General features: G+C 39.4%; 1 protein-coding gene across 2 annotated transcripts in view; it reads left to right on the top strand.

The window, feature by feature from the left end:
• The first annotated feature begins 478 nt into the window (after nt 1-478).
• LOC132393452 (uncharacterized protein C21orf62-like) overlaps nt 479-13,543 on the top strand; it is a 40,679-nt gene continuing 27,614 nt past the window's right edge. Inside the window, exon 1 of one of the 2 annotated variants that reach the window (XM_059968700.1) lies at nt 479-651. The gene's annotated coding sequence lies outside the window, so the exon portion shown is untranslated. The remainder of the gene's footprint in view (nt 652-13,543) is intronic. The other variant, XM_059968699.1, reaches the window with a different exon arrangement.

Consider the following 13,543-nt stretch of genomic DNA (forward strand, 5'->3'; position numbering starts at 1 on the left):
TCAGGGTGGGGTTGTCCTGCTTTTTGTGGACATAACATAAGACTTGGAATGTTTCTCTAACCATGATGTGTTATAAATACCTTGACTATAGTGGGAAGATTTCCTCTCAAGTATATTCCCGGTGAAATCATAAAGCTATCTAAAAGAACAGTTCCCAATTTTTTCTGGAAACATTACTCGAACGAAATCTTCCTACTGACAATGTTAATTAATTTCAGACATGCTGACATAATTTGCTATTTTAGTTCTCTTTTATTCTTTTGTTCATGATTTTTTAACTTAGATTGATTAGTAAAATTGTCATGAGGCTGTAAGCTCTGAATAAATTTCACAACATTGAAAGTCTGAGACAGTGTACATTGGGAAGTTTGGAGCAGTTCGAATAAATTAAGGATACTTGTCATCCTGCAGTGTTAATAATTAAGTCATGGGTCTTGGGCCGCCCTTTATCTTAAATCTGTTGCTGTGGTAACAGCTGTGGGTTATGGCCTCCACTGAGCATTGAATAAAGCAAGTCCAAGATCACAAAGTACATTCCATTCACTTCCAGATTTATAACACTGTCAAAGAGAATGGTTGGTGTGAGGCATGAGGTCATACTGCACAAGAAACTGATTTAGACTGACTGAAGAGGACTACAAATAACAGGAGGTAAGCAAAGCACTAAATTATCCAAATTTAATCTTTAAAGTTTTATGGTTTATTAGCTTTATCATCTGTTTATTCATAGCCGTAACTTTAAGATCAGCATTTCAGTGTTAAGATCAAAATTGTCTTTTGTGGAAGGAGAAGGTACAGGAATTACATAGTATCTTTTGCAACCAAAGAAGGAACAACATTGAAAGATTAAAAATCTTGAGTGTATTGTTAATAGCTCCTCTAACATATAAAATAAAGTGTTGCTGTCATCACAAATTCTTAGGGGAAAATCCTTCTGGAATAATATAAAAATTAGCATAAACAAAGGACAAGCAGGTTCCTTCTTGGCTCACTTGTGTTCCAGATTTTGGAAGCATTTTTCTTCCGATTCTTTTCAACATCACAGTGTAGCATCGATGGTTTGGCTCATCGTGAAAATACAATGAGTTACCCTTCATTCCTATGCATATAACTATTTTATACTGTGGTTAGTGTTCTACGTAAAGCTAACTGTTTTTTCCATTGCCTTCTGCCAAAATATATTGAGCTGCATGGGCTTGAGTAGCCTTAGCAACATAAAATGTTGGTTTCAAATGAGCAATATGATGTCATCATTCAATCAGTAGCAATCATTTTATTTATTAACTTCCATTACAGTGGTGTTCCTTGCACCCGACTGTGGTTAACAGTTGGATCTGGATGGATTTAGCTACTTACATATGGAGTTTACACCTCAGATGACAACCTGATCCCATTTCTAGTACTTCAAGTACACAATCTGTAAAATTGCTTTCAGAATAATGAATAACCACAAGTGATTAAGCTAAAGCAATATGCTCCACAATACAGTTAGTTATTTTAGCCTTCCTGTACTACTAAACATTTGTTGAGGTTCATTTGCACTTGAGTTCTAATGCCAACATTACATAATTATGAAAGCAAAATGTGAAAAACAAAAGAGTTTACCATCTTTTGAGAGAGGGTTGACATTCAATGTAAAGTAAGGAAAAGAATTTATAATAATACAAACGTTTGTAGATTTGTTGATATCTTTTATTGAGTTGCTCATTCTTTTTGTGATACTTTAAAGTGCATGCTATCACACTGAGTCATGAACCTTCAAGGCAATCAACCTAGTCTTTCAGAAAATATACTTAAAAACTGATGTTCATTTTAAAGAAGCTAGTTCTTTTCACTTTCCTCTATCCTTGGAGAAGGAAAACATTTCTCACTCCAGGTGTGAAAAAGCCAATAGCTGCAGCTGGAAATTTAAGTTCAAATTCTCTCAGTGGTCACTTTATTAGAGGAGAAAATCTACAGATGCTGGCAATCCAAGCAACGCACACAAAATGTCGGAGGAACTCAGCAGGCCAGGCTGCATCTATGGAAAAGAGTAAACAGTCGACGTTTCAGGCTGAGATACTTCAACGGGACTGGAAGAAAAGATGAGAAGTTAGTGCAAGAAGGTGGGGGGAGGAGAAGAAGTGCAAGGTGGTAGGTGACAGGTGAAACCAGAAGTGGGGGAGTAGTGAAGTAAAGAGCTGGAAAGCTGATAGGTGAAAGAGATAAAGGGCTGGAGAAGGGGGAATCTGATAGGAGAGGGTAGAAGACGATGGAAGAAAAGAAAAGGGGATGAACAGGAGTGGGAGGTGATGGGCAGGTAAGTGAGATAGAGAAACAGGACTGGAAATAATGAAGGCAGGAGCAATTACCGAAAGTTCGATGTCCATTCCTTGTAACTTGCTGCATTCATTTTACCCTCTACTAACACCCCACCACTAACATCAATCATGGCAATTACTTTATTTCAACACCTTTAATCATTATCTCCACTCAAGGAGATCTGAAGGAACACATGACAAATATTTGATTTGTTATGAATATAAAATGAATTTGATTTATTTCTGCCATTTTAAAAGATGGATTCGAGCCCAATGCTCAATAGTTTTGGATCATAAACATTTTTCTTTACATACACTGTATGTAAATACAAACATTTAATACATTACTAATAATCAGTCGAATCCCAACAGGAACTCCTCTCAAATATCACTTACTCAGTGATAGAGAATTATTAACCAATCTCACATCTCAGAAAACTATGTTATTCATTTCCATCACTACAGCAATGATGACATTTCATGCCCATAATGTACTTTTCAACAGAGTTTCTGTCTAAATTAAAAGGGTTAGGAATAACCTAATTTATAATCTGCACTTATCTGAGGCCTACCCTTTCTGTTTTTAAGATTCGTACAAGAAAGACATTTGTTTAAAGTAATCAAGGGTTTTTATAACCATATAACAATTACAGCATGGAAACAGGCCATCTCGGCCCTTCTAGTCTGTGCCAAACGCTTACTCTCACAAATTTTAAATTTTCAAATTTGATATTTAGCATATCAAGGTATCCAGTAAGTCCTTTAAAGATTTTGATATGCTTATGGATGAGTAGATTTTTTATTTCGCTAATGGAATGCTGGTATCACTGTCAAGGCCAGAAATTTTTACTCTTCTCTAACTGCCCTTGAGAAAGTGGAGATAAGTCTTCTTAGAACAATGGCAGTCCTTCCAGTGAAGATACTCCTACAACACTGTTGGAGATAGTGTCCCAGGGTTTGCTTTTCATGTTGAAGGCTGCAAGACAGAATAAATCAGTAACAAGTGTAGTGCCCCAGGGATCAGTTTTTGACCCACATATTATATATTATTTATATTAATAATCTGGAGGATAGGGCGAAGTTTAAAGTATCCAAGTTTGTCAGTGCCACAAAATTAGGTGGAAATAAATTAGGTGGTTGTGATTAAATTAATGTGATTCTGCAATGAGATACATGAAAACTTAGCAAATGAAGTTTAATTTAGTAAAGTGTGAGGAATCAAAAGGCACATTATTATCTTAATGGAGAGAGGATAGTCTTATCAATAAGGGCTGGGGATGTTGGCTATAGATTCTTTGGCATTTACAAGAACAAGGGCATAGTAGAACACATGTTGAACATTTTCACAAGTGGGATATTTGCAAATTGGGGGACATAACTACAAGATAATGTGATGGTCATTTAAAATAGAACTGCATAGAAATTTCTACTCTTAGAAGGTGACTTAAACTGGAGTTCAAAGGTATTTGGAGGCCAGATCATTAGAAGTATTTAAAGTGGAAGTTCATGTATTTTTAAAAGACGAGATTAATGAAGACTCAAGGAACTGGAACGGAAAAACAGTTGAAAATTGGGACAGATCAGCCGGAATCATATGAAATGGTGGGGCAGGCTTGAGGGACCAGATGACCTAACCCTGCTGCTTTCTCCTTTTATTTTCTTGTCTTTAGACCCAGCGATAATGAAGCATGTGAATTTTCAGTTTAGGGCAATGTGCATCCTGGGGGAAACATGCAAACTCCTATAGCCCTTGTCTTTGGTATTACAATTTATGGATCTGGGGGGTGGTGGGGTGATGATATTGGAATGCTTTCTTTGTTCAGCTGGCAGACCCTCATGGAGCTGGGTGACTTCTGTCAGTGGTGGTGTCCTTCTTTCAACTTTATATACTGGACATCTGTATTCTTCTGATACGTAGACTTCAGGTTCTCACTACCTTCATGGATGCTTCTCCATTTTGAATTGTCTTGTAGGGGACTGTCCCAGGATTCACTAGAGATATTATTCCTTTTCAAGGAGGCTTTGAAACATCCTGATAATTCACCTGATAATCCATAAAACCATAAGATGTAGGAATAGAATTAAGGCATTCGCCCCATTGAACGTGCTCCACCATTCAATCCGGGCTAATTCAACCCTCTAAATCCCATTCTTCTGCCTTCCACCAGTAATCTTTGACACCCTTACAAATCGAGAACCTATCGTCCTTTGTTTAAATTTAGCCTCCACAGATGTCTGTACAGTGAATTCCACAGATTCACCACCCTCTGGCTAAAGAAATTTTTCCTCGTCTCTATTCTAAAGGGATGTCCTTCTGTTCTGAGGCCATATCTTTTGGTTCTAGATTCACGCATTAGCTTGAAACATCCTCTCCAAGTCCACATTATCCAGATCCATCTTTTGGTATGGCAGAGCTTGGAATAGCGTTTTAGGAATCTTGTGCCTAGATACAGCCTACCTAATTTATATGGGTGAGTACAGTTAAGACTTCACTGCTGAGAACGTTGGCATCTTTTCCCAGGCCAGTATTGGTTTGTTTATCATGCAGTCGCTTTGGAGGATTTTGTAAAGACATTAGATGGAGGTGTTGCCTCTCCATCTTTTCGAGGTGAATATCATGGGTAGTTCCATGGGTAGGTGACCAAAGACTGTAACCCATACAGTTAAAAGCAAAGGTAAATTTCATCATTGATTTTGGAACAATTTAGCAGGTAATAAGGGCATTTTATAGATGGCATACACTGCAACCACTGTGCACTAGAGGTATGTCAGTTTAGTCAATCAAATAAACTGCTTTGTCCTGGATGTTGTGTCGTGTTATTGGAGCTGCAGTCATCAGACAAGTTAAGACAATTCCATTGCATTCCTTGATTTGTAACTTGTAAATGGCTTTGGGAATCAGTACATCAATACTCGGTCTCTGACTTACTGAATTTAGCTGCTCTATTTCTGCAGGTAGTTTAGTTAAAATTCTGGTCAATTGTAACTCCAATATAGTTGGTGGAAAGAGATTCAGGGACGGTAATACTCTGGAATATAGTTGGTTATAGCCACTCTAATTAGAGATGACTTGAGCTTTGCAAACGTACAGTACTGTACAAAGGCTTAGGCACATGTGTATTGCTGGGGTTCCTAAGACTTTTTCACAGTACTGTAGTAGTTTATGCATTGCACTGTACTGCTGCTGCCAAGGAAACAAATTTCATGACATAGGAGTAATGATAAAACTGATTCTGATACGAGTCTCTGTTGTGGACTGAGAGTGGGAAGGGGGCAGGGAGAGGGGAATCATGTTTGGGAAAAGTGGAAGGGAGAGGGGAGGAAGCAGGAAGCACCAGAGAGACATTCTTTAATGAACAATAAACCAATTGCTTGGAATCAAATTGACCTTGCCTGGTGTCTCAGGGCTGGGTGTGGCTGCACCTGCGCCCCCCACCCTCCTCCACCCCTGGTATTCTTTCTCTGCCTCCTGTACTACACCCCTTCCACAGTGCTCCATCCTCACCATTCCCAAGATCCTTTGCCCCGGCCAGATTTACAAACTCGCACTCCACCCCACATTGACAAATACAGTACTGAGCAAAGGTGTTTGACACCTTAGCTACATAAATGTCCCTAAGACGATTGCACTGTGCTGTACATCACAAATATACTTGCTATTCAGGAGACAATACCTGAATGTTGACCAGCGGACTGTTTCCCTTTAGTACTCATTGAGATCGATGCTGCTTTACTTGAATTCCTTCATGCCATGTTAAATCATATGTTGTCCTAATGTCAAGGACAGTATCTTTCAGTTCACCTGTTAGATTCAAATTAAGACTGGAGATAGTGGGACCGAGCATATTCCCAGCAAAACATATGCAGGATGTTAATGAGCTGGTGCTTGCTAAATAGGAGCAATTAGATGACTGGGAGGTGACTGCATAGGTGATAATTAGTCAGTTTGTTCTACTTTTTGTAGTCTGGATATACCTGGACAATTTTCACATTGGTGTTGATGTACTGTAATTGTATTTTAACAGCTAGTTTTGGAGAGCAGGCCTTCAGCTCTATGTATTGTTCTGCTCACTGTTCTTTGCCATTTCCATTGCTGTTATAATCACAGGGACTTGAATTAAATTGGCTAGGTTTTGTAATGTGGGGGTACTTTGAAGGATGGATTGTAATGGATTGTCTAACAGATGCTTTCAAACCTTGTTCAAACCTTGTTTTTGACATTTGTGTAAGTCTTTTATATTTACTTACGTGTTTCATGCACCAGAGTCAGCACAGAAACAGGCCCCTCAGCCCATCTAGTCCCATGTTCCTCCCATTTGTGTACTTATCTAAATCTCCCTTAAGTGTTGTAATCTCACATCCACTGGCATCTCATTCCACACTCGCACCGCCTTCTGAGTGAAGAAGTTTCCTTTTAGGTTTACTTTAAATATTTTACCTTTTACCATTAACCTTAGTTCTAGTCTTAGTCTACTTCAGCGGAAATTGCTTGTCTGCATTTACCTTGTCTATACTCCACATAATTTTGTATACCTCTATCAAATCTCCCCTCATTCTCCTATTTCTCCTCATTCCTCAACCTTTCCCTATAACCCAGGTCCTAAAATCCTGACAACATCCTTGTAAATTTTCTCTGTATTCTTTAAATCTATTGACAATTCTCCCTCCTGTAGGTAGGTAACCAGAACTGTACGCAATACTCCAAATTCAACTCCACCCAACATCTTAGACAACTGCAGCGTAGCATTCCAACTCCTATAATGATTACTGTGCCAAAAAGCTGTCTTTCCATCCATGACGCCACTTTCAAGGAATTACGGATCTGTATTCCAAGATCCCTCTGTTCCACCTCAGTGCCATATCATTCACTGTGTAAGTCCGACCCTGGTTTGTCCTGACAAAGTGCGACACCTCACGCTTGTCTGCATTAAATTCCATCCGCCATTTTTCCAGCTGGCCCAGATCGTGCTGCAAGTACCTCACGTCGGAATTTAAATTTAAATTTGCAGTCAATCTAGGGAAGCTGGAGTAGAGTAAAGGCTTAGAAAATTACAAACTTCCCTGCTATCATTCACTACATGTACAGAGTTAGCAATTTTAAGGCTTGTAGTGAACAGACCTTGACGGGAAACTCTGGCAGTTCTAGCCAAAACTCCAGTATTTCCACTCACACCCTGCTGTTTGGAACCATCATAGCAACACCGCCCAAGCCTTCTATCCTGACTGCAGTTATACTGAAGAATCTTCCTACTTAACTTGCTTTGCCGGAGAAGAAAAGGTGTAAGGTACCTTATATTTTTAACTGTTTTTACTTTATATTGTTTTAAGTATTCAATAAGATTTTGAATTGCTTAATTGGTTTTAGTACTTTTTGAGTGCTTCTGAACTGACACATTCAGAAATATTCAAAGCTTTTGACAGGTTTGACAGCTGACAAAACTGGGGTGTGTCTTACAAAGCATTTTAACCATGCAGGGCATTATTTGCAAGTGAAGTGGCGTGGAAGGAATGAGCAACAGGTAACTGCAAACAAGAGAAAATCTGCAGATGCTGGAAATCACAAGCAATACACACAAAATGGGGGAGGAACTCAAAATCATCTATGCAAAAAAAGAAACCATTGACATTTTGGGTGGGATCCTTCATCAGGACTGGTAAAAAGATTTAAGAAGTCCCTTCCTGGTGAAGGGTCTTGGACTGGAAAGTTGACTGTTTACATTTTTCCATAGATGCTCCCTTCTCATCTCTTTTTTCTAGTCCTGATGAAGGGTCTCAGCCCAAAACATCAACGGTTTACTCCTTTCGATAGATACTTCCTGGCCTGCCAAGTTCCTCCAGCATTTTGGGTGTATTACAGATAGCCGCAGCTGACTCATGACTAACAATAAGTTCTGGTCCATTGTTGAAGTGAGCTAACAATGCCAGGAAGAGTAGGAAACAAGTTGTTGCATCCACCTTTCACCTTGGAGCTACATACTCTCAATCCTGCCTCCCTGACAGGAAACGAATGGCTTTCTAAATAGCAGAAATATGGAAATTAGAAATATAGACTCACACAGAACAGAAAAAGGACCCTACAGTCCATAATACTCATGCCTTCCTCTTTGTCCATCTACGCTAGTCCCATTTATCTTAATTAGAACCATATCTTTCCATGCATGGCCTATTTAAGTGCCTTTCTAAATATCTTTTAAATGTAGAGATTATATATGATTCCATTATCTCCTCTGTCAACAAGTTCCAAATATCATCAATAGCCTCAATGTTTGAAAAAGCAGGTCCATCAGACTCCTTTTCTGACTTTTAGATTCCATGCCAAGTCCTGTGAAGGAAAGCATGTTATATGCCTCACCACCATCCTATCTACCCACATTTCCACTTTCAAGGAATTGTGAATTAAAACACCAAAGTCTCTCTGTTAATCAACATAGTTTACTGTCCTACAATATATCCTATCACTTCATGACTTCCTAAAATGCAACACATTATACTTATTATGATTAAGTTAAATCCGCCAATGCTCCACTCAACCTTTCATCTAATCTGTATTCTTCTCGACCCTTTGACAACTTTCTTCACTATCCACAATACTACCAATTTTTATGTCATCAACAAACTTACTAACTGCATCTCCTACATTCCCATCCAAGCTGCTGGTTTTCAAGGAACTGATGATTGACTTCAGGAGGAGGGCAACAGAGGACCGTGAGCTAGTCCAGTGTGGCTGTGAATTGTCCGTACTTGTATTTGTGAAGTGTTGTATTGTAAATACATTAGCTACCATGGTATGTTTGGGGAGGGCAGGTGAGGGGAAGGTTTGTTTAGGGGTAAGATATAAAAGCAAAATGGAGGAAAATGTAATCTATTATATTGTTACGTACCCCGTAACTGGGTGTCTGACCAGCAGAGAAAGAAGAATCCATTGGAGTCTGGTGGTACCAAACTAAAGGTGTTTATTAGTAAACTACACAATACAATATCAAAAATGCAAATATACATATAAATCAAGTTGGCAGTAATAAACCTAAAAGTGTAGGAATAATAATAATCAATAATAAACAAGCTCTATCGATGTCTAGGGGTAAATGAATTGTCATAGGAAAGTATAGAGTTCAGTTCATAAATGCTGAGGTGGTTATGGTTGTTGTATTGAAATCATTGGAGAGAGAGAGAGAGAGCGCGAGAGGTAACAGCGACAGCAGGCAAACCTTTTGTGGCTTTCTTAATCCGTTGTATCGTTGTGGTCATTCAGTTATGACCCCTCTGTTCTTCAGCTAGACCATTCTTCTGGCATGAGTGAACACACACACAAGTCCCTACCGGCCCTGCTGTAAAACTGTGACCTTACTGACCGATCTCCTGGTTCGGTCTCCGAAGCCCCCACCTTTCTATGGGTTCCCAACACTCAGTCAGTGTCCACTGGTGTGTCTGAAGGATGCCTCTCCAGTCCTGTCTTTTATCCCCACTCACAGGGTCTCAGCTTTCCATCCACTCTGAATGATCGTGTCCATCAAATCAGGCCACTCCTGCTATCTCCTGAGGAATGTTAACGAGCAAAGTCCTTGTAGTGGAAGGTAAATAATCCAGGAACAATGAAAATACAGTAAATCAACAGTCACTCTCCCCCTGTTATCTGTAGCAGATGTTCTTGCCTGTGTTTCATCTCTCTCTCTCTCTCTCTCATGAGCAGCATAGCAACAACAATAGTTCGGAGTTCTCAGGAGGGGGGTTGGGAGTGGTTAACTCTGCACCCCATTGACCATCAGGTCTGTTCATCACTCATAACAATATATTCTGTATTGTGTTATTCCTTCAATAAAAATATATTTTCAAAAAAGATCGGAGGTGGATACGTTCAGCAATTTTAAATTCTCAGTGATATCATTTCAGAGGGGCACATCCTGGGCCCAGCAATTATGGAGGAAGGACAACAGCGGCTCTACTTCATTCAGGAGCTTGCAAAGATTCAGCCTAATACATAAAACTTCTCAAACTTCTGTAGTTGTGTGGAGATTCACAGCCTGGCATGGAAATACCAATGTCCTTGAACAGAAAATCCTACAAACAGTAGTTGATAAGTCTCAGTACATCACGATTAAAACCCTCCTCATCATTCAGCACATCTACACAGAGAGTTATCACAGGAAAACAGCATCCATTATCAGGGACCCCAACCACCCAAAGTTCATGCTCTCTTCTCGCTGCTGCCATCAGGAAGGAGGTACTGGAGCCTCAGGACGCACACTACCAGGTTCAGGAACAATTACCCCTCAGCCATCAGGCTTTTGAACCAGAAGAGATAACTTCTGTCAAGTGAACTTGCCCCATCACGAAATGCTCCCCCAACATATAGACTCACTTTCAATGACTCTTCATCTTATTGCCTATTGCTTATTTATAATAATAATTATTATTATTATTATTATTACTTTATTTTAGTACTTGCACAGTTTGTTGTTTTTTGCACAATGGCTGAATGCCCAAGTTGGTGTGGTCTTTCATTGATTCAATTATGGCTATTATTCTATAGTGAATCTATTGAGGAGATCCACAAGAAAATGAATCTCATGGTTGTGTATGGCGACATATGTGTGCTTTGATAATAAATTTACTTTGAACTTTGAAACTGTTAACGTTTATCACACTCAAGAGTCCTAGCATTAATTCCTGCATTCCTCCCAATCAGAAGACAAGCATCATTCTGCCACTACTTGTTCCAGTTGTTAACTTAGCTTTGGACCGATTTGGCTAGTTCTATCAGGAAATACAGAGGAGCTTTGACCCAAAAGCAGAACAGTGGTTCTGTGATGAACAATTCAGTGATGAACAATAACTTTAATAATGGACTACAAAAATAACAAGCCATGTGGGGCCACAAAACAAGAGAGAACAGATACAGACAGCAAGGTAATTAAAGGCTTGGAGCAATTGGTTGAGGCTGGTTAGTTTGATTGGTGAATGAGCACTGTGGATGAGAGCTGGGGTTTAAATAGGCTGCAGGTGGTGACTTGGAAATGAGTGGAAGGTGACTCCTGTTACCTCGCTGGAGACTGGGAGATATCTGCCTGTGAAGACCTGACAAGTTCATCCTGAGTCACATAAGCCTTAACTGTTGGGGACAACCTACCATACAGGATCTTGTCAAATGCGTTACTGAAGTCCAAATAGACAAAATCTAACACAATGACGTCATCAGTCTCCTTTGTTACCTCCCTGATAAACTAGTGAGGCAGGATTTCCCCCACAGAAAGCTCCAATGACTATCCCTGATCAGCATCTGCCTCTCCAAATATACATAAATCCCATCCTATAGAATTTTCTCCAATAACTTCCCTACCATTAAAGTAAGTTTCACTGATCTGTTGTTACCCTTAGTTAAAGGAACAAAATTAGTTATCCCTCCCTCCCCCCCATCTTCTTTGCACATAGATTGCCCTTATGCAAGGGGTGGCTAACATTTTTGACAGTGTGTACCTAAATTGGCAATAATCTTCTAGAAAATTCTATCAGATGAATGGAGATTATTATTGATCAATGAATAAGTAATCATGATTACGGATGTTTTGAAGGAAAAAGGATGTCCTGTTGCTTATTTACATATATTCATTATTTTACTATTCATAAATGTATGGCAGAGACATATTTACATAAATGAATTTTAGAAAAATTGTTCAAAATTATTGGTATTCATCTTTTAAAAAGAGAATTGAAATATAACATAATTTCTAAGTTGCACCTTTTTATTGTGGGTGGGTTACAACAAATTGAGGGGCAGCAATGTGCCACTATATTATTGTGCATACCATCTTGGGCATGTGCCACAGATTCACCACCCTATGGTCTCTCACTACCCTCTTTATCCTAATATATTGGGAGAATGAAGTGGGATTCTCTTTATTTTCACTTGACTTCCTTTTCCCTCTCTTCTTTCTTATTTATTCTCCTGAATCCTTTACGTTCCTCAAGGTACTGCAGTTGTATAAACCTGTTGTATGTTTCCTTTGATCTCTTAATCTAACCGGCAATATCCTTTGTCTTCCAAGGTATCTTCATCTTCCCTTCTTTGCCTTCCACCATTACTGGTCCTGAACTCTTTAGAACAGCTCCTATTTGTCGGATGTTGATTTACTTTTGACAGGTGCATGATCAGACCATTGAAATCAGAGTTCACCCAATTTAGCACTTAAATGTGTGGACAGGCATTATCCTTTTACATAATTACTCCGAAGCTTACAGAATTGCGGTCACTGTCTCTAAATTGTTCCCCAATGGCACTTCCACCACCTAAGTCATATTTCACTTCTCTTCAGAGCCCCTTCACTTGTATAGCAAAATTGGTTTTGCCAACAACTAATAAATAGTAAATCCAGAGTTCAATTTTCCTCTCTTGTAGTCAACCTGGCTATCATATCGTTTTCCAAATCCCAACCCTCCTCAAAAAATGAAAGCTTTAGTTCAATGCAAATCAGTTCCAAAAGGAAAATGGCTATATGAAGTTTGTACTTTTACTTCTGAATGTTAGTTGTGTGATTAGTCCTTCAAAGAAAACATTAGAACCATAACGGTAATGTCCAATTGAGAAACAGTCTGATCCAGCTACATGGATTATACACTGTATATTCTATACCTTTCTGTTCTAAACAATAGTGGCCCCCTCACTACGTACAATACGAAGAGATGAGAAAAGCTAAGAACAAGGCCATTTTCAGTCAGGGCTTTTACTGTCCTACAAGCAGCCATAGGCAGACATGAAAGTTAGAATCAAGACCCATGCAAGTATTTGATTCATTTTTTAATTTCAAAACTTTTACATTTGTGGTCATTATATACTGTGGTGTTAACATTTCTTTTTAAAAGGCCATGGCACCATTGCCACTCATGTAGCCCCCTCCTGGGGTGCTAAACCTTTTGATTCTTTGAGGGGCTTCCCACTCGACTTGGCCACTCCATGTGCAGCAGTGGAAGGAGCCACTGCACTGTCTGCACCAAGCTTTAGTTCATCCCTCAGTATGTACTCCTGCAGCTGGCAGGTGCCCAGGTGCCAGTCGGCAGCATATTCCCTTGCACTGTGATGGAAGACCAACAGGTTTCGGGCACCTTTCACTGAGTTCATGACCTTTCATCAGCAATTGTTGTCTGTCTCGATGTGATCAAGGGACCCTAGATCAGAGAGTTCTCTGTTTTGCAAATGCTGTGGGTGAACAGAGACAAGGACCTTTGCATCCTTCTCAAAGTTTGTCAAA

This window comes from Hypanus sabinus, chromosome 4 (genome assembly GCF_030144855.1).
Source record: "Hypanus sabinus isolate sHypSab1 chromosome 4, sHypSab1.hap1, whole genome shotgun sequence".
Lineage (NCBI taxonomy): Eukaryota > Metazoa > Chordata > Chondrichthyes > Myliobatiformes > Dasyatidae > Hypanus > Hypanus sabinus.